This window comes from Eucalyptus grandis, chromosome 8 (genome assembly GCF_016545825.1).
Source record: "Eucalyptus grandis isolate ANBG69807.140 chromosome 8, ASM1654582v1, whole genome shotgun sequence".
Lineage (NCBI taxonomy): Eukaryota > Viridiplantae > Streptophyta > Magnoliopsida > Myrtales > Myrtaceae > Eucalyptus > Eucalyptus grandis.
Genome location: NC_052619.1, coordinates 60,150,301 through 60,170,821, shown reverse-complemented (window position 1 = coordinate 60,170,821; position 20,521 = coordinate 60,150,301). Strand labels below are relative to the sequence as shown.

Sequence of the window (20,521 nt, the reverse complement as noted above, 5' to 3'; positions counted from 1 at the left end):
GAAGATGATAAATCCAAAGAAGGCCAATAGGAAGATCTTGGTTTTTTGGGTCATTGATTGTTTTTCAAAACATTCAGTTAAGGATGATAGTGGAAAAGCATTGTTGTTGGCTCCAACAATTTCTCTTACCGAGTGATTTTTTAAAAAGCGTGATAGACTCGACCACGGGTCAATGCCAAATGTTGGTTTAGCGAGCTCCCTTCCCAAGGGCATTCCTATGACGAGTTTGTACTCTTCCAATGTTGGAATCGGTTCAAATTTTCTAAACACAAAGGTAGATGTTTCAGGACACCAAAAATGTGGTAGTGCTTGCATGACTCTAGAGTGGATATTGATTTGGAGCAATGGGAGGAGATGACTGATTCTTGCTTTGACGCGCTCTTGGCCAAGCTAATCTAACTGCTTCCACTATCTGAGAAGCTCTCCCTTGGGGGTAGGAATGAACTTGATATCAATTCTTCCCATCGCACATAAGAACGGGAAATACACAACCTAACCCTATTTTGCCATGAGCCAGAAAAGACTGAGTAAAAGTAAATAAATTACTTTGCTTTTAAAGAAAATGGCAAGCACAGAGACATACAGATGGGACGTGCGGCTCGACTTCTAACTGAGAAGGTTTGTTGAGATTAAAAGGATATCCGCTCGTCGCAGTCTCGCGTTAGAAGCATACCCTCCTAACCCCGGCTAAGAAATTCGGAGAAAAGAAGGCAACCTCTACATCGCAGTCTTGCGTTCGAGGTCGTATCTTTCTTAACACCATCCTAGAAATCCTATGGCGGCCCGGGTCCAGCGGCCGGGTTGTGTGTGCCATGTGTAGTGTTTAAAAAAAGAAAGCATGCACAACGAGTTTATAATCACAAGATAATCTATTTTAAGCCAAATTAAAATAAATTTCTAAGCCACTAACCTGCATAAAAAAAAAAAAAAAAAACCTTAGTCGGTAAAGATATTAAACGAGACAAAAAGGCCTAAGTCCTCAAAGTCCCCAGTGAGTCGCCAAGCCGTCGCGACCTCTTTTTTTCGGCGCCCGTAACTGTGCACGGGCGCCTAAGGAGGCTAATGGCTCGGCTGAATTTAGTTATGCCCGGACTCTCCCAAGTCCACCAATTCACGACTTTAATAGTCTAAGTTTTTTTACCTGTAAATTAATTTTAAAAGGAGTCGCCACCAATTGGTTTGGGGTGGGTCGATTAGAAACCCAAGCGAAGTATCGGGAGAAATACTCGCTCCGTGCAACTAGAGAAATTATGATCATTGACTTGATTACACTAGTTAATCACTAATGCCCTTTCGGTACCTAATCTTGTTTAAACCCTAAGGCTTTTTGGATTTTTGAGGGATTTTCCATGCATTTGATGGGGAGGAAAAACATTTTTGGGTCTTTTTCTATTTTTTTGGACATAAAAGGGATTTTTTTGGATTTTTTTGGTATTTTTTTAGAAAATACAAGTCTTTTTGGCATTTTATGAATTTTTTTGGATTTTTCATGAATTTTTGGCTTTTTTGGATTTTTGGCATTTTTTGGAAAATATGAAATATTTTTGATTTTTTGGGAAAATAAATATTTTTTAATATTTTTTGGAAAATAAATTATTTTTCATCTTTTCTTGATTTTTTTTAAAATAAATTATTTATTTATTAAAACATTATTTTAAATAAAAAACCAACCCGGGTCGGATCCACGGGTTGTGTCCGACTCGGCCAGCCCAAAACGCAAATGGGCTGCCACGCGGGCCCAACTTTTTTTTTTTTAAACAACGCCGCGGCCTAGAGCCCGTTTTCGAAAGAACCGGGCCGACCCGACGATATGGTTCGGCGAAACCCTACCCGACTCACCGACCCGGATTCCCGCCACCGCAAAATTACGGAAACCCTACCCAACCCGCTCGATTCACAACCCGCCTTCCAGCCACCCCAAAATCGCGAACCCTACCCGACTTTGGGACCCGGATCCGATTTGTGACCGGAAAATCGCAAACCCTAGGGTTTGCGAATCCGCGGCGCCGAAAGGGGGAGATAGAGGTGCTATGGCGGCGACGATGGCTACAGCGGTTACGGCGACATTGACGGTGATGATGGTGATCGAGACGAACAAAGTAAAGGCAATGGTAGCGGACTTTTTACCTTTCTTCGAGCAGGAACGGTGGCGGACCGCCTTCCACTTGGCGACGATCGAGGCGCGGCGAGGGTTTTGAGAGGCAACGGTGACGACAATGACGGCTACGGCGGCTACGGCGACGGTGGCACGGCATTAGGGCTGTGGAGGGGCTCGGTTACCCCAGATCTGAGGCGCAGATCTCGGCCAGACCTTCCTTAGCCTCGATTCTCTCTCCCTCTAGCCAGATCCGAGCCTCCACCGGCCGGATCTAACCTTCTCGAAGTCACTCGCCGCCGGCCTTCCCCGAAGTCTCTCGATGGAGGGTGGGCTGAGCTCGCGACTGGAGTTCTCCCCTGCGCTCGCCCTTCGATTTTTCCCGATGTCTCTTAGTGAAAGATCTCCGAGCTCGCCACGCCCTCCGACGATGCTTGCGGCCACCTATTTATAGGCGAAGGAAATCCGGTCGACGGAGGGCCTCGGCCGCCGGCCTCCAACTTGCCCACCGGTTCCACTCGGCTGAACCGGTGTCCCATCGAGCTTTCCAGCGAAGCTTGCTCAGCATTAATGGCGCTTGAGATCTTATCCTCTCCAGCCAACGTCAACTTGCTCTCCTCGGCCGTAGGCCGTCCTTCGCGCGTCGGCCTTCCTCGTGCGTGAGTTGCAACGGCGAAGGAGAAGGAAGGAGGAAGAAGAAGAGAGAAAGGGGTGGGCTGGGGGTGAAGAAGGAGGAGAATGGGCCTAGGGCCCGCGCGAAGGGAGGAATGGCTGGGTTGGGCTTTTGCTTTGCTTTTCTTATTTTTGTTTTTGCTTGTTTTGCTTTGTTTTTTTTTATTTTATATTATCTTATTTATCCGAAAAGACAAAATAAAATAAAAAAATAATTAATAAAATAAAATAAACCTAAATAAAATTAAGGCGTCAAGACTTTCAACGTAAAGTCTAATTCTCCACATGTTGTAGGTGTCGGGAAACCTTAAGATTATGTTTGGCTGTCATGATGAAATTCAGAATAAGATAAAATATATCGTATCTTACCCTTGGTGCCTACTTAAGACGAGATAAAGTCGGATATAAGGGAGGTATAGATCGGATAAAATTATCTTATAGGGGAGGTTGGATAGAGGTTGATAAGATTTCTAATATACATAATAAAAAAGTTATTTTTTCGAATAAACAAATTATTAAATTAACAAAATTGAAATTATATTTCAATATAAGCAATATTTAAATTGTAATATAAAAATTCAAAACAACAAAAATAAAAATTTATTTTTTAACTTAATCTTATTTTTACGTGATATACTCGACTTTAATTATATATTATAATATAAATTCAATATATAAATATATTTATTACATATTTTAGGCATTTTAGTTATATTAGTATAATTTACTATATAATAAAATTTTATTAGAAAATAATGAAAGGGGAAAAAGAAATAATAAAGAAAATTATTAAAAAAAGAAAGGAAAAAAAAAAAAATTAGGAAATAGTGTCGCGAGAGATTTTTACCATCTTTATTTGTGAACTCTTAGGTTCATTTACAATGATATATCATTTATACAATATATATATATATATATATATATATATAATATAATGTGAATATATCTGATTTTATTATTGTGATTCACCAAACAGTGGATACAATATAGCAAAATTTCCGGATTTCATATCATATCCTATCTAGTCTTATGCTAGTTAAAAATCTGGACGACCAAACAAAGCCTAAGAGAACTACACTATTTTCTTCGGAGAAATTAGTTTATTAGCTAATGGGTATTATCAATTTGTTCCGTCCTATAATTTTCAATCCTTAATCAAAATCAATAGCTCGTAATTCAACCCAAATTTAAGGCCAAACAAGCTTTAGTGGACTACGTAGATATTAGGTTCGCCATGATATTAATCGATGAATGCAATTTTGTAGAGATTGGGGACCAATTCCATAATTCAACCTGGGAATTGGATCGGACCGGCAATTCCATTTTTAGGTGGATCTATAAAATTAACAGGCGGTTCTTGATTTTAATTTTTCAAAACTAGCCCTTAGTGGACAATTCTTGATCACTCCTAGGTAGATCAACCACAAATTGCATCAAAACATAACAAATTGCAAAGAGGCTGGGGAGGCTTAGATAGCCAATTGGGAGGGAGGTACCCTAGTCTATGGGCTTTTGCGATCCAGGTCCGCGCGCCAATTTGCTTTTCGTGGAGAATGGACAACTTTTATTACCTCTTTTAACTGGGCCGAATGGCCCCTGCATTGCTCAATTAGATTTCGGGTGTCCCATGGGCTATGGGCTTCGCTTGATAAAGCCCAACCGTTGATGGGCTGTCCACTTTGGAGTTCAGCTTCCAGATCTGTCGTTGCTATCCCTCTCATCGCTTCGCTCGAGTTCAGACTTCGGACGAGAAGACAAGACATTCGCGAACTGCTAGGGATTCCGCCGTTGACGTCGAGCCCACGCGAGCTCGCTTCGCGAAGTCAGCGACGAGAGAACCCCTCGACCGTCTCCGCAAACGCCAGTGATTGAGGCCTCCGATTTGTCGCCTGCCCATGGAGCATCAGGCATCGGCGTTTAGCTTCCGGGAGCCTCGGCCCGGCGGCTTCCGCTTCTCGGGTAAGAAAGCCATGTCCTTTACCGATTGTCTCGATCCTGGTTGCTGATTGATCAAACTTCGGGTCATTGCGAAGGCGTCGTCCGCGATCGACTGAGGAACGATCTCGTGCGCTTGAAAGACAAAGGAATTCCGGGTTTTCCACATCAACTTGAGTATGCCCACGAAAAGATCTCGCCCCAGAGCATCAGATCCCTCGGTCAGTATCTCAAAAACCCATTTATCAATTCTAGTAATTTTTTTGTGGAGAGGTGTCTATGTCAATCCTTGGGTCTAGCCAGATAACTTTGGTCCACTCGCACAGGGTAAAAAGATGTTCCACCGTTTCCAGGGCTTTTCAGCAGAGGGGACAAATCGGATCAGGTATCATCTTCCGTTTGTGCAGGTTTTCCTTTGTGGGTAGTGGCATTCTGACACTCCCTCCACATGCCTTTGGGTAGAAATTCAACTGCCAAATGATATACCATAGCGTGCGGGGTGGCTTAGATTTATGGCTTGACTCGGTGCAGAACAGTATTGGCTGGTAGAAACGTACCTTTGGATAGGAATTTACCTGCCAAATGTGCCTTTTGAAGTTTCGTGTGCGTGGCTGGAACCAGTTACGAATTACTATGTTTGGTGTTGGTTTTCACCTTCCTCAGGCCATCTTCTGGGTCAGCCAAATTTAAGGTGTCTTAGTACTTCCAGAAAAACTTTATTTTGACATTAAGCTTGCTGAAACCAGAGTTCAGTAAAGAAAGAGATGACACGACCAAATTCGACATGGGAGCTGCCCCGTACGGGGACAACAATGACTGTTCTGCTATAGGCAAGCTTTTCATTGATGCATAGGGGTTGTTATGTTGCTGAATGAGTGTGTAGATTAGTTGAGTCTTAGCTAAGAAAGTTATTTACTCGATTTTTTCATATCTGTTTCTTGTTTAATTGATAGAATTTTGAGTTTGGGCTCGAGTTGTCTTTGTTTTTTAGTTTTGGTAATTTCCTTGTTTCTTCTGCAATTCTTTCTTGCTCTCTTGTTTTGTTTTCTGTGTCTTTTCCTTTTCACCATGAGTTGTGCGTTTTTAGGACGTAATCTCCAGGTAGTCTGCCCTCAGAGTGCACGTGTTTGGTGTACCCTTATGATAATTCTGAACTTCAAATTGTGATTCCATGTGTTAATGTTATGATATTTGGTTGCTTTTGTTGGATATGAGTTAGCAAGTAGGAAATTCTGTCACAGAATTTTGGTTTTAGTTCCTCCTGCGGTTGGACTTTGTTACCCTTTGCATTTGGTTTGGGCATTTCATTGGATCAATAGATTAAGTTTTGATGCTTTAGCTGGAATACTGAGGCAAAAGAAACTTGGAAAGAAATTAAGACGAGTTATGAGAATAATATGATTGAGAGAGCGAATATGAATGAGGAGAAGAAGAAGAAGAAGAAGAAGAAGGCATTTGTCACGAGAATGTAACATATTGGTCGTGGTGTACTTATGGAGCATGTTTTATATCCCAGATGGACTCAGTCCCAACAGTTTGAGCGTTCGGGATAAAGGGCTGTTTAATACTGTGTCCGAGTTTCAATGCAAGAGCTGGAATCCTAACTATACATCTTATAGATGTTCTGCATGTCATACTTGTCATTGCCCTCCTGCTTTCTGAATTATTCTGAAATTCATGCAAGCCTCAACTTACAGACAAAGTGGATTATGAACGAATATGCTTCATACACGTCCACTGACAACTTCAGATTCTAACTTTGCTAACTAACTCTTTTCCCACCTGCCGACATCTCTACAACTCAATTAGTTACTGCTCATCTCTGGCTCTTGTCTTCGTCTCACAGCAAATTCTTCACCTTTTTCTCTTCAGTTGTGTAGTCACAGGAGGACCAGCTGCGACTGTTAAGCAGTTCATTGTCTTCTGAGGATGGACTGAGCAGGAGGTTAAGAGGGAGGTTGAATGAGTCTATTCCAAATGATTATGTTGCTCCACTTCAGAAGTCAGGGTCTTTAGTTCTGCAGAGCTGAAAGTTGCAACAAGAAGCTTCAGATCTGATGCAATTTTTGGCGAGGGTGGTTTTGGTAGTCTTCAATGGCTGCCTTAATGAGAAGGTGTCTTCCCAGAGCAAAAGAATTACTCCAATTGCCATAAAAAATTGAACCCAGAGAGCATGCAAGGATCTAAAGAGTGGAAGGTAGTCTTAGCTCCTCTCAGCAAAGCTCGGGTTGCATGTGCTTTGCAGTATTTAATGTTAATTGCCATTGCATTTTTAGCAAGAAGCTCTATTGTGATGGTGGGAGAAGAATCGTGTCCAGATACATAGTTTGTTTTAGAAAAATGAGTATGAGATGATAGATGTCAGTGGCCTTTTTTGTCGCTAGATTGTTCTGGTTTTGTGTGGCTAATTTCATATGAAGTTCACTATCTCATCTTGCTTTCTTCCTTTCAAGAATATATGTTGTTGCCCAATATTTCTGGGGGTTTGTTCAACAACGTGGACCTGTTAGGATTGCAATTATTTTGGAAAAGGCAGTGCCTGCTCCTCTTAATCTTTATTGTAGGTCCCTTCGCTTGTCCTATGACCGCGAACAATTCTATGGAAGAGCTTGGGGAAAAGTCAGATTGCTTTTCCATTGTATGGTTTCAAGTCCACATAAAAACATTAAAAAATCTTGTGAGATTCTGTTTTCAAGGACTTCTGGGGTTAGTGTGAGTATTTTCCAGACATGCAATAGAATAGTAAAAATTTGCCTATCCTACCCCTGGAGCCGTTAATTTTCCAGTGTTTATTTTATCTTTATTCAAAATCCAACAGCAGGCACAGTGCTGGGTGGAATGCATTGCTCATGTAAGATTCCTTACGCATGTACCATTGGAGATTTAAATAGTAAAAAAATTCGGACGAGATGTTTTCACCAATCTGCTGAACAGTTTGTCACGATGTAAAGTGATGAGACACAAATGGTTAAGGCATATCTGTTTTGGAAAGCACGTTTGAATGGCCGTCTCAGGATGTGTGGATGAGAAGGCAAGCTACTGTAAATCCTACAACCATTCGACAGAAGCCTCAAGTGAGCACCTGTGTTATTGATCTTGTTCTTGAGATTCCAGAATCTTGTCCTACAGTTATTATGCCTAAGTTGTGTAATGCAAATTACATGTATGTTTGTTTTCCAGCAGCCAAACAGCATGGAAGTGGAGGAAACAAGTAGGAGGAGAGAAGCTTCGCCAGCTTAGCATCTATCTCTAAGGTTCTTGAGAGGTGGAGTAGAAACATCTTATGAATTTTCATTGTTTATAAATATTATGGTAGAAGTCTTGTGATAGCTTGTAAAATTTGAAATGTAGGGAGTCTTCTTGCATTTCACAGAAGGCCTTTAGGCCCTGCATCAGAAATTATTATGACTTATATCCTTGCCTTTTAAGCTAAACTCAGAGGATGTCACTAGAATGTACCTGAAACATTATTTCCCAATATGAGTCTTATGACATTAGAGCCACTTCCGGAATTTCTGAACAAAGTTCTACGAACTAAAACCATCCTTAGAGAGGATATTTTATTTGTGGAAAAATAAGCTGGCCGGCCCTGAAAGTGTGTTGACATATTTGTTTGAGTTTCGTTATGCCACTTTAGGAGACACTGGACATAACCATTCTTCTTCATGTATTCTAGGAAGAATGAATAAGATTATGCCATTTCTTTTTCATGAATCACCTGGCAAATGGAGGTCGACATGGTATTAGCATTTAAGTCTTTTAAAAGGGAAAAGATGAGGAGGGAAGGACTTAGCCTCCACATAAATCTATATAGCATTTGAATTTTTCAAAATTGATCATCACTAAGGTGCTGTTGTCTTTCTTGGAAGGTGGACATCTACTTTGTACTACACAAGATGAGTGCATTCTTTTCTCATGTTGCACATCAGGGCTTGTATGATTGTGCGTTTTAGACTCCACATGGTCAACCATACAGTCATAAATCTCATCCCTCTATTGGCTTTGCTGATGTCAAAATCACGAGAGGGATTGTTCCTTGCTTTATAAATAGGTTGAGCACTTAAGATTTGCTTACTCCTTGGTTTACATGAATATGAGGTTGTGTATTTACAGTAAGGCATATGAAATTCAACCATGCGGTTCACATGTCAGGGTTTACTATTCAGCATAGGTGATGATACATCATCGAATATTTCATCCCAGTTTTTATTTGAGATTATTTGCTGCCATCTAAAATTTGTAGGGTGCATCCACAGTAGATGGCTCTGAGAGTGCCAATGTGGTTTTATTTAATTTCTTATCATACAATTGGTCGTTCCGTCTTCTCTCTTTTTCTGCGGTGGTTGCCTGTTTGCTTTGTATACGAAAAAAATGTGAAATTATGAGGTTTTGCCCTATGTTGATATGAGAGTGATAAGTTTTTGCAGTCAGTGGTGAACTTCCTGGGCAGCTTATCTCATCCAAACATTGTCAGGCTAATGGGATTCTGTTTGGAGATAAATAACTACTTCTTGTCCATGACTTCTTGCCAAAGGGTACCCTAAAGAACCATCTCTTTGGAAGTAAGGTTCTTTCTTGGAGGATATTATACATGCTTGCCTCAAATTTATGGCAAATATGATCTTTTCTTGTTTCGATGTACTACAAAAATCATGTCTTTCCTGCTGCAGGGGGCCTTGGCCATTAAACCACCTCCATGGGTCACATGGATTAAATTTGCAATAGGAGCAGCCAGGCTTCACGTTCTTGCACCAGTTAGGCAGGCAAATAATCTGCAAAGATTTCAAGCCCTCAAACGTATTGCTGGACTCAGTAAGTTTCATTTTTTTTTTAATTAGATTAAATTAAGTGATACCTCATTGTTGTTACCCATTACAATTTGGTTCCAAAATCTTTTCCTTTGCAATTCCCTCCTGCATTCTGAAAGCCGCAAGAATTTGAATCCTTACGCATTTAGCCTTTCATTCTGGCCAGGCTTTCACATATAACACGGGAGTTATTATTGCAAAGCATCTTCAAAGCCTGGTTCACCACCCCAGTATGTTTTCCTTATTTTTTGGTCCGGGGGCTTTGTTGTTATGATCATCTAAAAATGCACATTCCCAAGATGCTCTTTTCATGGTTAGTTTATAATACCACTCATTAGCCCGAGCTAAGCTTTTTAAATCTGTGCATTGTCCAAGTTTTTACTGTTGACCTTTTGTTTGGCATGTGTTTCGACAGTGCTATAACGCCAAAATATCAGATTTTGGTTTGGCCAGAAGGAATCCAGATGAAGACGGATCACATGCGACGGACACGGGTTATCAGAACTTATGGATATGCAGCACCCGAGCATATAGCCACCGGTAATATGATAGAATATCAGATGCTGGCGCCTGAGTCACCAACCAAACCCGCCAACGGTTCCTGCGGATGACGCCTTAACCACACGGTTAGGCCAGATAGAAATGTTAACTATCTGACGGCGATGCTTATGTATTTAGGGGTTTTAGGGGTTTTAAAATACTCAAACCTTGAAAAGAAAATAAAATAAAATACAGCAGCAAAAACATCCTGGCGGGACCGGACATCATCGAATGTTGGCCAGTGAGATCTGATTGGGAATGATTGTGATGTCGTTAACAATTATGATCCAGCACCTGCCCGTCTTCCAGAAAGGACGTTCCGCTTTTACTGTCACGGGTGACGGGAAGTCGCGAAAACTGCCCAATCAATCATAGATATTTCCTCTTTTGTCCCGTGGGCCCAATGACTCAGATGTACATAAAACCGATTTTCATTAAATGCTTGTTGACGACACTGACTGTCGAAAGGGCGAACATTATTGCTAGTACGGAGGTTGGTGGGTTTGGGGCAGCGCCCTAGGCTCAAACTGAATGCGGAAGCTTCCCTGCCCACCTTGGCTTTATGCTCACAAACGCTCATCAATTAATGAGCACATGGGTTGGATTAGGCTTGGTATACCTTGGGACACGACCAATAGTGCTCTTTTTGAATTCAAACCGAAACCTTTCCTCTTCTTCCGTGGGCAATGGCACGTGGGGATGATCTAAATTTTGTGTTCGCTTCATAAATCGGTAGGGACATTTACATGCGATTTACTAAACACAGGTAATTGCTTAAAAGGCTTATCAATGAAGGCAGCTCCTCCAGGCGATGTGCTGCGCGCGTTTGGTGGGACGTCGAAGGTTTCTCCAGACAGTCAACGTTGTCCCCGTCTGACGTTCGTTTGTTGACTCGTCTCCCACTGCACAAGATGACAAGCTAGATGTTCCACTTTAGCAAGCAAGATCCACAAGAATTCGACCTGATTCATGTGCTTTAAATGGGGGGAAAAGAAAAGAGAAAGATGTGGTTGGATCTCTGAGCTGGTTTTTCTTTATGATGTGTTGGGGCTATATTCTCCTGCACCATCTTGCACCATTTTTCCATGACAATCATCGATTGCTGCGGTAGCAATACCAATGCGGGTCAGGAATGAGGTTGCTTTGGCACTGATCGAGAGCTAGCAGTGTTAATATGATGTGATATTACTTCATTCTCACTATGCTCCTCCCATCCAAAATTTAAAGTTTTTACTCGATCTTGCTCAGCATGCTTTCATTTCGCTCCAGAGATTGCTTTGGAGGACCAATAGATGGGCATTTATTCTCACTAGTACAATGAAAGAGTAGACTTTTTGCTTGCTACGTCTACCACGCCAACTTATCGAGCATTAAGTGTCACAAAACTGTTTCGGCGGTCTGTGTTGTGTCCACCATAAGAAGATACCGATGACATGAAAGTATAAGCAACTGTGATTGGACCAAGAATGGTAGGTAGTGTTTATGAATGAAAGAAATTGACGGATGCCCGCATGAAAAATTTCTTACCTTTACCAAAAAAAAAAAAAAAAAAGAATTTAATATTGCACGCTGTGCATATGATTTTTTTTTTTTTGGTTTTGGGGGGGAGGGGACGGTGGTTTGAATTTGGCTGTTTTTTGGTGGGAGTTGGCTTAGTTCCACCTTCCATGTTAAGTTAATTTTTTTCCAAAACGGGACAATTTTTTTTTTTTTTTTGTAGTCCTTCTAAATCATTCCCTTCAAATGTTCCAAATTCTATTCGATCTAGTTTTTTTTTTTTTTTGTCGGTCGAATATTCGATCTAGTTCCAAATTCTATTCGATCTAGTTCAATGTGCTTTTTGTTTCCGCCCCCAATGAAATGATTATTTTAACAGGTGCATTGAAAAGAATAGGGCTTCATTTTGAATAGGTTTGTTATATATACTACGAGTTTAGGAAATCTGTCAATGATGATAGTTAAGAAGTCTAGAAGGAAAGACCTACCTATAATTGACGGGATGTGAAAATTTGATGCTATCCACATATATCCACTTTCACCTTTCCTCTGGCAAGGAAAGACAGAACCTGCAACTTTCAGGGATGGTGGGCTCGGCTTTTGATGACAATGTTTGATAGATTACTAGGATCATCAAGATGAGATTTGCGACTTCAAATTAAACGATTTTCCCGATTGGGATATTATATCGTACACCTCATCATATAATATATCCACCATTCCAGGAACATCACTATAGAAATTATAATGTTATAATCCGCTTAATCATGTGGAAAAGGTCGTGTGCAAGATAGGGAATCCAGATTGGGGGATCTATGTCACTCAAGCTACCGTTAATGACTTCTCCAACTAATCTTTTTTCTGCCTACCCTTGATTCTTCAGTTGCGAGCACTAAAAATTGACATCGATCACAAACTTAAGCGAGTGCTAAACATCGCCATTTGTACACTTAAGCTTAATCATGTCAAAAAAAGGTCGAGTGTATGATCGGAAAGGATTGAGCCTAAATCCAGAAATTCCCTTACATTAAAAAATTGAACACATACCGGTAAGCAGTGATTTTAACGGCATCCAATACGAAAAAACAAAGAAAGGGGTCGACTGGAAGGCAAAAGGATGTCAGTTTTTGAGGCTTTCCTCAAGCATAAGAGAATTATTCATTCAGGACGAATTTTACAGTTGTTCTACTAAGGAGTCTCAATCACCCATAAGCAACACTAGGCGGAATGATAGGTAGAATGAGCATGTAGGTGAAAGTTGATGCTACATTACAGTTTTTTCCAGTTGGATCTCGGTCATTTTGGTTTTGAATCAGGACTTAAAATTTTCAAGCATTGGATGGACGAGCCTGTAAGTGTGAATGGCGCATGATCCTGTCCATCTCTCTTGGTCTCTCATCAAAGATAGAATGGAGCGGTCCCAAAACAGTACACCTCGTCCTCTCTCTGTTCGTGTGATTGGCCTCATCTCTGTGTAATAACACACTTCCACTAAGACGAGGTGGTGTGTGTGTGTGTGTGTGTGTGTGTGTGAGAGAGAGAGAGAGAGAGAGAGAGAGAGAGAGAGAGAAGCATGATAAATCGAAATTTAATACACGAAAGCTAGATCTTCTGACATTTAGAAGACTCCACAATATAAAGAGTACCCTTTCAATCATACGCTTGTGATCTCAGAAACTCCATGATTAAATTTCTATTTAATCATCTACATATTCCATTTTCTTCTTTCCATTTCATATTATTTCTATAATTATATGTTGTTATATAACTGAGTTTATCCTAAAACGCTACATGTGTCCGTAAATATATATAGAGGGAGACACACATATATACATACACACAAGCACACATTTCTAGTTAAACGGTCAGTACCGTGTTTGGGGGGTTTGGTTTAGTTAAGGAGAATGTAGAAGAGAGAATAAAGAATTTTCTGTGTATTTTGATGTGTAATAATAATGAATAAATGAGCCTATTTATATGCTTTACTGCTACAAATCTCGTGTATGTTTAGAACTCGTTGGATTACATTGGCTAGAAGCTTGGCGCTCCTTAATGGTTCGGAGTCTGTCGGTTGTGGGGCCGTAATGGTCTAGGTGAGGCCTAGGGGTGACCATTGGTCCAAGGTCAACCCTGGACCGACCCTGGATCGGCCCAACCCTGTTGGTCTTGGTCCGGTTCTCAGGGAGACTGGGTTGGTCCTTGGTCCTAGAATTCCTGGACCAGCACTATATAGGTTGGTCCTCGGTTCTAGGAGTTCAGGGTCGGTCCAACCCCGAATTAACCCTAACTATATATATATATATATATATATATATCTATATATATATATATATATATAATTTTTTATATAAAGAAAACCTTAAAATAAATGGCGTCAACAACATTGAACAACTTTTTAATGAGGAGTTCAAGTAATTTTACATTATTATTTAACAACTTAAATTTTTACCGTCTTTTACGGCGTCGATAGTTATAATTTACGAAGGAGGAAAATGTTTTTGTGAGGAGTCCTCATGGCGTCCAAAAGGGTATAAATAGCTCTTTATGGCATCCTTCTTTAGTACTTGTTCTCTTTTGTTTTATTTGTCCTATTAGTTTTCAATTTGTCAAAATCAAAAGAAACAACTTCTCTGCTCACCACTCGACACTCGCCTCGCTCGCTTTGGGTCACCCGTGCTGCTCGCCGCTCATCACTCGATGCTCGCTTGGCTTGTTGCTTTCTGCTCAATACTCAATGCTCACTCTGTTCGACACTCACCCCACTTGACTCTCACCGCTTGCCTTTCTTAGCTAACCTCGCTCGTCATCAAACCCATTGGGTTGGTTCGATCCTTGGTTGTCCTTTTAAGGAGTACAAAAAATGAAATAAAAAATTATTGATCGGTTCTGGATTGACCCTAAAATCGGACCAAACCTATTGGGTCAGTCTGGTCCTCAATCACTTTTTTAAAAAGTACAAAAAATGAAATAAAAAATTATCGATTGGTCCTGGGTTGACCCTGGAACTGGACCGAACCCACTGGGTTGGTCCGGTCCTCGGTCTCAAGGTCAATAGGGTCGGTCATCGGTCAAAAAAATTGAGAACCAGCACCGTGCAGGTTGATCCTAGGGTTAGGGGGTGGATCGGCCCAACCTGGACCATGCTCAGCCCAAGTGAGGCCAGCCTTATAGATTGTGGGTGGGGCAACTTTGTCCAAATTTAGGCAAGGCTGCCTCGCTCAAAGCAGTGCGAATTTGGTTGAACCCCTCACCGCGGCTAGCTAGGTCTCGATGACCCTCGCTAGCTAGTAAGAAAAAGTAAAGAAGAAGGAAAAGAGAAAGAAAAGAACAAAAAAAGGAAAAAAAAACAATTAAAAAAAAGCAATTAAAAATTGAAAAATATTAACATATTATTAAAAATTTGTATATGTCAATGCTAGTTTCGCCATGTCGGATGGTTGGTATTCATGTCGGTAATTTCAATAAAGGTGAAAATGTTTAGGATTCTATTAGCACAATTAAAAGATTTATGATTGAATTAACAAAAGTATAATATGTTTAGGACTTTTTAGACAATTTCATGGACAATTTCCCCATATTAAAATGCATGGCAAATATTTGCACCTAGATTTAGGATTTTTCGACATAACCTCTATAACTACAGATAAAGCAAAATCACTATTGCATCCATATTTGCCATGAAATCGAATAAGCATCTTGTCAAACTCAATAGTTATAGCAACTATTGCCTCTACAGGCTCCACCTTGTCACAAGCATCATCTTTGTGTGATTACCATGCTAGCGTGTGCTACCTTGGGAGTTTCTAGTCACAAACATTCATATTCAAAAGTGATGTAGACTCATCAAATGTAACTTCTTTGCCGATAACATATATTTTTAAATCCGGGCCCCACAACCAATAGTGCCGCTCACCTAGTGCATAACCTAGGAATATGTATTTTCTTAATTTGTAGGGTATTCATAAATTGTTTTATCAACTTTAAAATATTATAGGAGGTTTTCTCATCGATCTACTCTTTTTTTTTTGGTGATAAAACTACCCATGCAAATATCAAAATAATAGATTAAAAAATATTGTGCAAAAGTAATTTAAAATTGCTTCTAACGATAAAAGCATAAAACTAGAGCATAAGCAAGCAAATTGATATAGTCTCGAATATGAATATCATCGGCAAGAGTGAGACTCTATTTATAAGAGAATTGTAAAATGATTTGCGATAAAAGTGTATATGGCATATATGTCGAGCACATTGAACGTAATGACCATTGCAATACACTTACCATAAATTTATAAATATATCTCCATATAAACATATACATACACGAATAAGCTAAGCAGGGCACATTTTTTTTTTTCACAACTATATATTGTGGACGTGTGCGTGCCTCTTGCCGCCCCTTCCAGTCCCAATTGAATATGCCTTGAAACAAATATTAAAACAACAGACAATGAGACAATACAAGATTGGAGGAAGGTTGGATCGCTTGAATTCAGTTTCTCTTCAGCAACTTCATGGTTGTGGCTTCCTAAATTTCCGCTCCCAATAACTAACAAATGCTGTCTGCTCACTTGCACGAACGCCGGTCTGGCAAAATGTGGCGAAATGTTCGCAGTTGTTGTTGATGAGGCTATAGTTGCCGAAGCCATTGTTAGCATGAAGCTTGCAAGCTGTATCAACAACATGATTGGGCAATCTGGTATAGAGTAACGTGGTGCTTGTTCCTTGCCTTATAAGCTTATACGCTCGGAGTGGCCACCTGTACTCATAACAGTGAAGGGATCGGAGTTTTCTGCCGTCTAGCCGAAAGCAATCAAGACAAGTTTTGATGACCCCACGCTTGATGTTCTCCTGGTATTCACATTTTGGGCAGGGAGGCAAAATTTCTTGCTTGGACAGTGATGGGAATACGGTTGTTTTGCTTTCCGTTCGGGTGAAGTGGATCATGTCACCATCCCCGACATAAATTCCTGTCATGTATATGCATGCGGAGTGCGTTAAAGAATAAAATTTTAATCCAAAGTGAATGAAAATGAACTTTTGGTTAGGGACGATTTTGGCACAAACATAAGGATATGCTAAAAATAAAACACAAACTTCTGTTTTTGACTTGTATGTGTAGATCGATTTTGACCGAAAAGGATCGGAAATCTAGATAAATTTCTAATCTTCTGTTTGGCACGTTACATAGAACTCCGATCTGTTTTAATTCCCGCTCAGCTCTAGAATTCTCACTTCAGCTCCCAACTCAAGGGAAGACGCAGAAATTCCACGGACTGAAACCGAGGACAGAATCTAGAAAGAAAAAACAATCATTTTCCTTAATTTGGAGCGAGGGGAAAACCACTTAATTTTACGAGAGAGTGCTTCCTATCAGGCCATTTCCAACAACTCGATGTTTAGGATTGTTTCATGGCTGAGAAAATAAAGAAAGAAATGAATTTTTTTTGTTCTTTTACGGTAAATTGGTCAATGTCTGTAGAGCCAATAATCGTGCAGACTCTCTCTTTCTCTCTCCACAAAAGATCTACGAATTCGGATTCGTTATTAGGAACCTTTGCCTTTTTCTCTGGCGAGATGGACCATTGGACTGAACTCAGATATGAATAGCCGCGAAATAAATGAAAAAGAAATGAGAGGAGAGTGAAACGGTTGGAATTGCTTGTGCTCAACACTGACAGATCGTTGGCCCCACGCTTGTCCGGGATATTTCGAGAGAGGGAGTGTTTAAGTTTGGCTTGGGAGAGACAGTACGAGAAATTGGACTCACTAGCCATACATCATCAAGAGTGGGAAACCGGAGAAATCAGATTTGAATTGTTATTAGAACTTTTCCTGCCTGTCCGGTGGTTAAAAAAATCAGATATGAATTGCCTTGAAATGAACGAAAATGGCCTGAGAAGATAGAGAAATCGCGGGGATAGATTGAACTGAACCCTAGTGGAGCTACGGTTCCAAACCGTGGGGGGATTGATTCATCATTTATTTTGGGCTGAGGACAAGCGTTTGATTTTTGGTTCGGAGAAATTGATAGGAAGTGACCCCAACCATGTACAAAACCTTAGGCCACCCGGAACCAGCAAACACCACCCCCATCAAAACCTTAGACCGCCCAGGACCACCAAACACCACCCCCACCCCCTTCCCTCTTTCTTTCTCTCTCCGCGCCTCTCCGCACCTGTGCCAATCACCGCCGTTGGCACTGCCTTTGCGTCACCACCATCTCTAGATCTGACATAAGGACAACGGCGTTGACCATATCGCGGTAGCGTCTGTCTAGATGCAGAATAAGAAGGAAAAAAGAAAGGGACTAGTGCAGAATCAGAAAGATGAATAGGACTCACCGTGATGGGCGTATAAGCGGCAGAACCCATATCTATAAATGTGATCTCCAGGTTTCAGATCTTCAGGTCTCACCTTTTCCGCCATCAACTGCATCAATGTCCTCGACACCTTGTTGATGATATGCATCGCCATCTTTTCTTGTGGCCCTTTTCCACTCTCTTGACATAAAAAAAGAACTTGTGCTTGAGCTGATTTACGTGTAAACAATCCTTAAGGAAGAGAACTCAGATAATTAGTGCAACGAAGAGAAAAAAACTCAGGATGAGGAAGCTAAAATGATTACCTCTGCTGCCAAAAGGTCGGTGGCTGGGATGATTAAAACGGAGGAGAAAGATGGCGGCAATGTCGGAAGAGAGAGGAAAGGAAAAGTAAGGAGGGAGTGAAAATGAACTTGGGGGAGAGGGGGCGATGGCGATGAAGATGAATGGTACGAGGGTCTTCAATGGGGGTGGGTGTGAGAGTTTTGGTCTATCTGGGGACCTTATCATGCAGAGAGAGGGAGAGAGAGATCCTCAGACACTGAGAAGCTTTGCAGGAAGAAAAAGATGACGCTGTGTTTTTATTATTTTATTTTTTTGGTTTGGTCTTGAGAGATGACCCTCTCCTCTCCCCCTTAAATGCCGGCTTGTGATTGCTGCTTCTAGGGTTATGCATGTGCGACGGTGAGCGAGTGCTTGGCAAAGAGCAATAGAAAGTCTTAAATGCCGTCATTGCAGTTGGAACTTTTAGAAATTATTATTACTTTTATCCAGTTTCCCTATCTGCGACTGTGAGTGAATGCTGGGCAAAGAGCAGTGGAAACCCTAGTGCTGCTTCAGAGTTAGTACATACCCCTTCTTTAGTGCCCCTCCTTCCATCAATTCCTTCCCTTTTCACACCTTCTTGTTTAGCAGTCCAGTCCAAAGAGAGAAGGAGAAAGGACAAAGTTAACTTCTCTGAAATGACCCAAATTGGGTGGTTTGATCTCTCCCCACATAAAAATGAAGGCTCTCTTTATGAATGGCCGTGTCCCCTAGCTCATCCTTGAGTTTTTGGACTTAATCAGCACGTTGGACGGGAAGACCTTGAACCGGCTCGACAAACTTGGTATCCTGAGCTTGAAGGACAATTCCATGTCCAGCACTGTCCCCAACCTCTCTGGCCTCGTCAATCTCAAGTCACTCTACCTGAACAGAAATGCCTTCTGCATTGGCTTCCCCCCCTCCCTCACCGCCCTCCCTTGTACTCGCCAGGAGGCCTCCATCAACCTCCCTCATCGGCGAGAACAATCTCATGATAATTCATATAGAGAAGTTGGTGCAAGTAATAGACTTGAAAATATCTACTGAGGTGTGGTTAGCTTTACAAAATATTTTTACCAAGGTATCTAAGGAATGTGAAGTTTCAATTTTTCTGCAAATCCAAAATTGCCATGGAGATAATTTTTGGTCTCTTAGTATCTTGAGGCTTTTAAAAAATATTTTAATGAGTTATCTGCTATTGGATGTTCTCTTGAGAATAAGAAGAAGAGGGCTGCTTTGTTTTGAATGGCTTAGGTGATCGTTATGGTTCATTCACAACCTCCATGTTGATGCCTCCAATGCTAATATTCTCTCACTTGATTTCTTAACTACAAAGCTTTGAGGATTGGCTCACAAATAAAAGTTCCCTTGTAATTCAACACGGGACGGCTTTCTTTAGTCCAAGAATTATTTATAAGAGCAGCAAACTGGGAAAACAATTCCAACATTCCAACAACAATTATTATTTTTCGATGGAAAAGTGTTTTCTCACTATGGTCCAAGAATGAGAAATACTTGGGATGATTTTATGCATTCGGAGGGTCACAAGCCACAATTCAATCAAATCAAAACTGAAGCTTGTGATTTGTGATTTGTATTGATATCTCTAGATTCTACTTTCTTGATTGATAAATTAGTGTCTTTAGGTTTTTCTTAGTACCCCATGGTATTATTAGATTTCTACGCTTTTCTTTTCACTTAATCATCTTTTTCTCTCCCTCTTTCTGTTTCCATTTACGAGAGTTGATTTGTTGCACAACACGCCAATCATACAAGTGTCCGTAAAGTGCCAGCTACTCCGATGTATGTTTGCAGCAGACATCCTTACTTGGCTAAAGGGTAATGTGTCGTAGTGAAAAAGATAAAAGGTTTTATAGATTGGTGAAAATTCATGGGACTAGTTCGGGGAAACCCATATGGGGAGACATTACCAAATATTCAAACTAGGGTTATACTTTTTCCTCATTTATATCTACCTATAGACATGGTCAAACAACTTAAAGACATGTCAAAGACATGGTCAAACAATTTAAAGACATGTCATGTTAGTACGATGGGCGCTATCAACTTCTTTATTTTGTATAAGAGCTTCACCTTTTCCCTTTTCATTTTTTTATTTTTAAAAAAAAATTAATTTTTATTTTTTTTAAAAAAATTTAATTTTTATTTTTTTATTTTATGACTTAGACACAATCAGCCTAAATCAAATGCTCAATAACCGTGTATCCTTTCGATCGACCGTGACCCAAAATTGTCAATGCATTCCTCATTTTTACTTTTTCAAATAATGCAGATGCAACTCAACTCCTCTTGTTTCTTTTTCTTTCTCCATATTTTTTTTCTCCTTT

The 20,521-nt window shown here is 40.5% G+C and overlaps 1 long non-coding RNA gene across 4 annotated transcripts; it reads left to right on the top strand.

Moving 5' to 3' along the window:
• Positions 1 to 4,507: 4,507 nt before the first annotated feature.
• On the top strand, positions 4,508 to 10,524 carry LOC120286143. 4 transcript variants are annotated; one of them, XR_005545306.1, is made up of 9 exons: positions 4,508 to 4,726; positions 4,801 to 4,923; positions 5,029 to 5,087; positions 6,575 to 7,776; positions 7,886 to 7,967; positions 9,130 to 9,264; positions 9,373 to 9,514; positions 9,677 to 9,823; positions 9,926 to 10,524. It is a non-coding gene; the product is annotated as an uncharacterized LOC120286143 (long non-coding RNA). The 4 variants fall into 4 exon arrangements; XR_005545308.1 differs by having other exon boundaries at positions 7,883 to 7,956; XR_005545305.1 differs by having other exon boundaries at positions 7,883 to 7,967.
• The last annotated feature ends 9,997 nt before the right edge of the window (positions 10,525 to 20,521 follow it).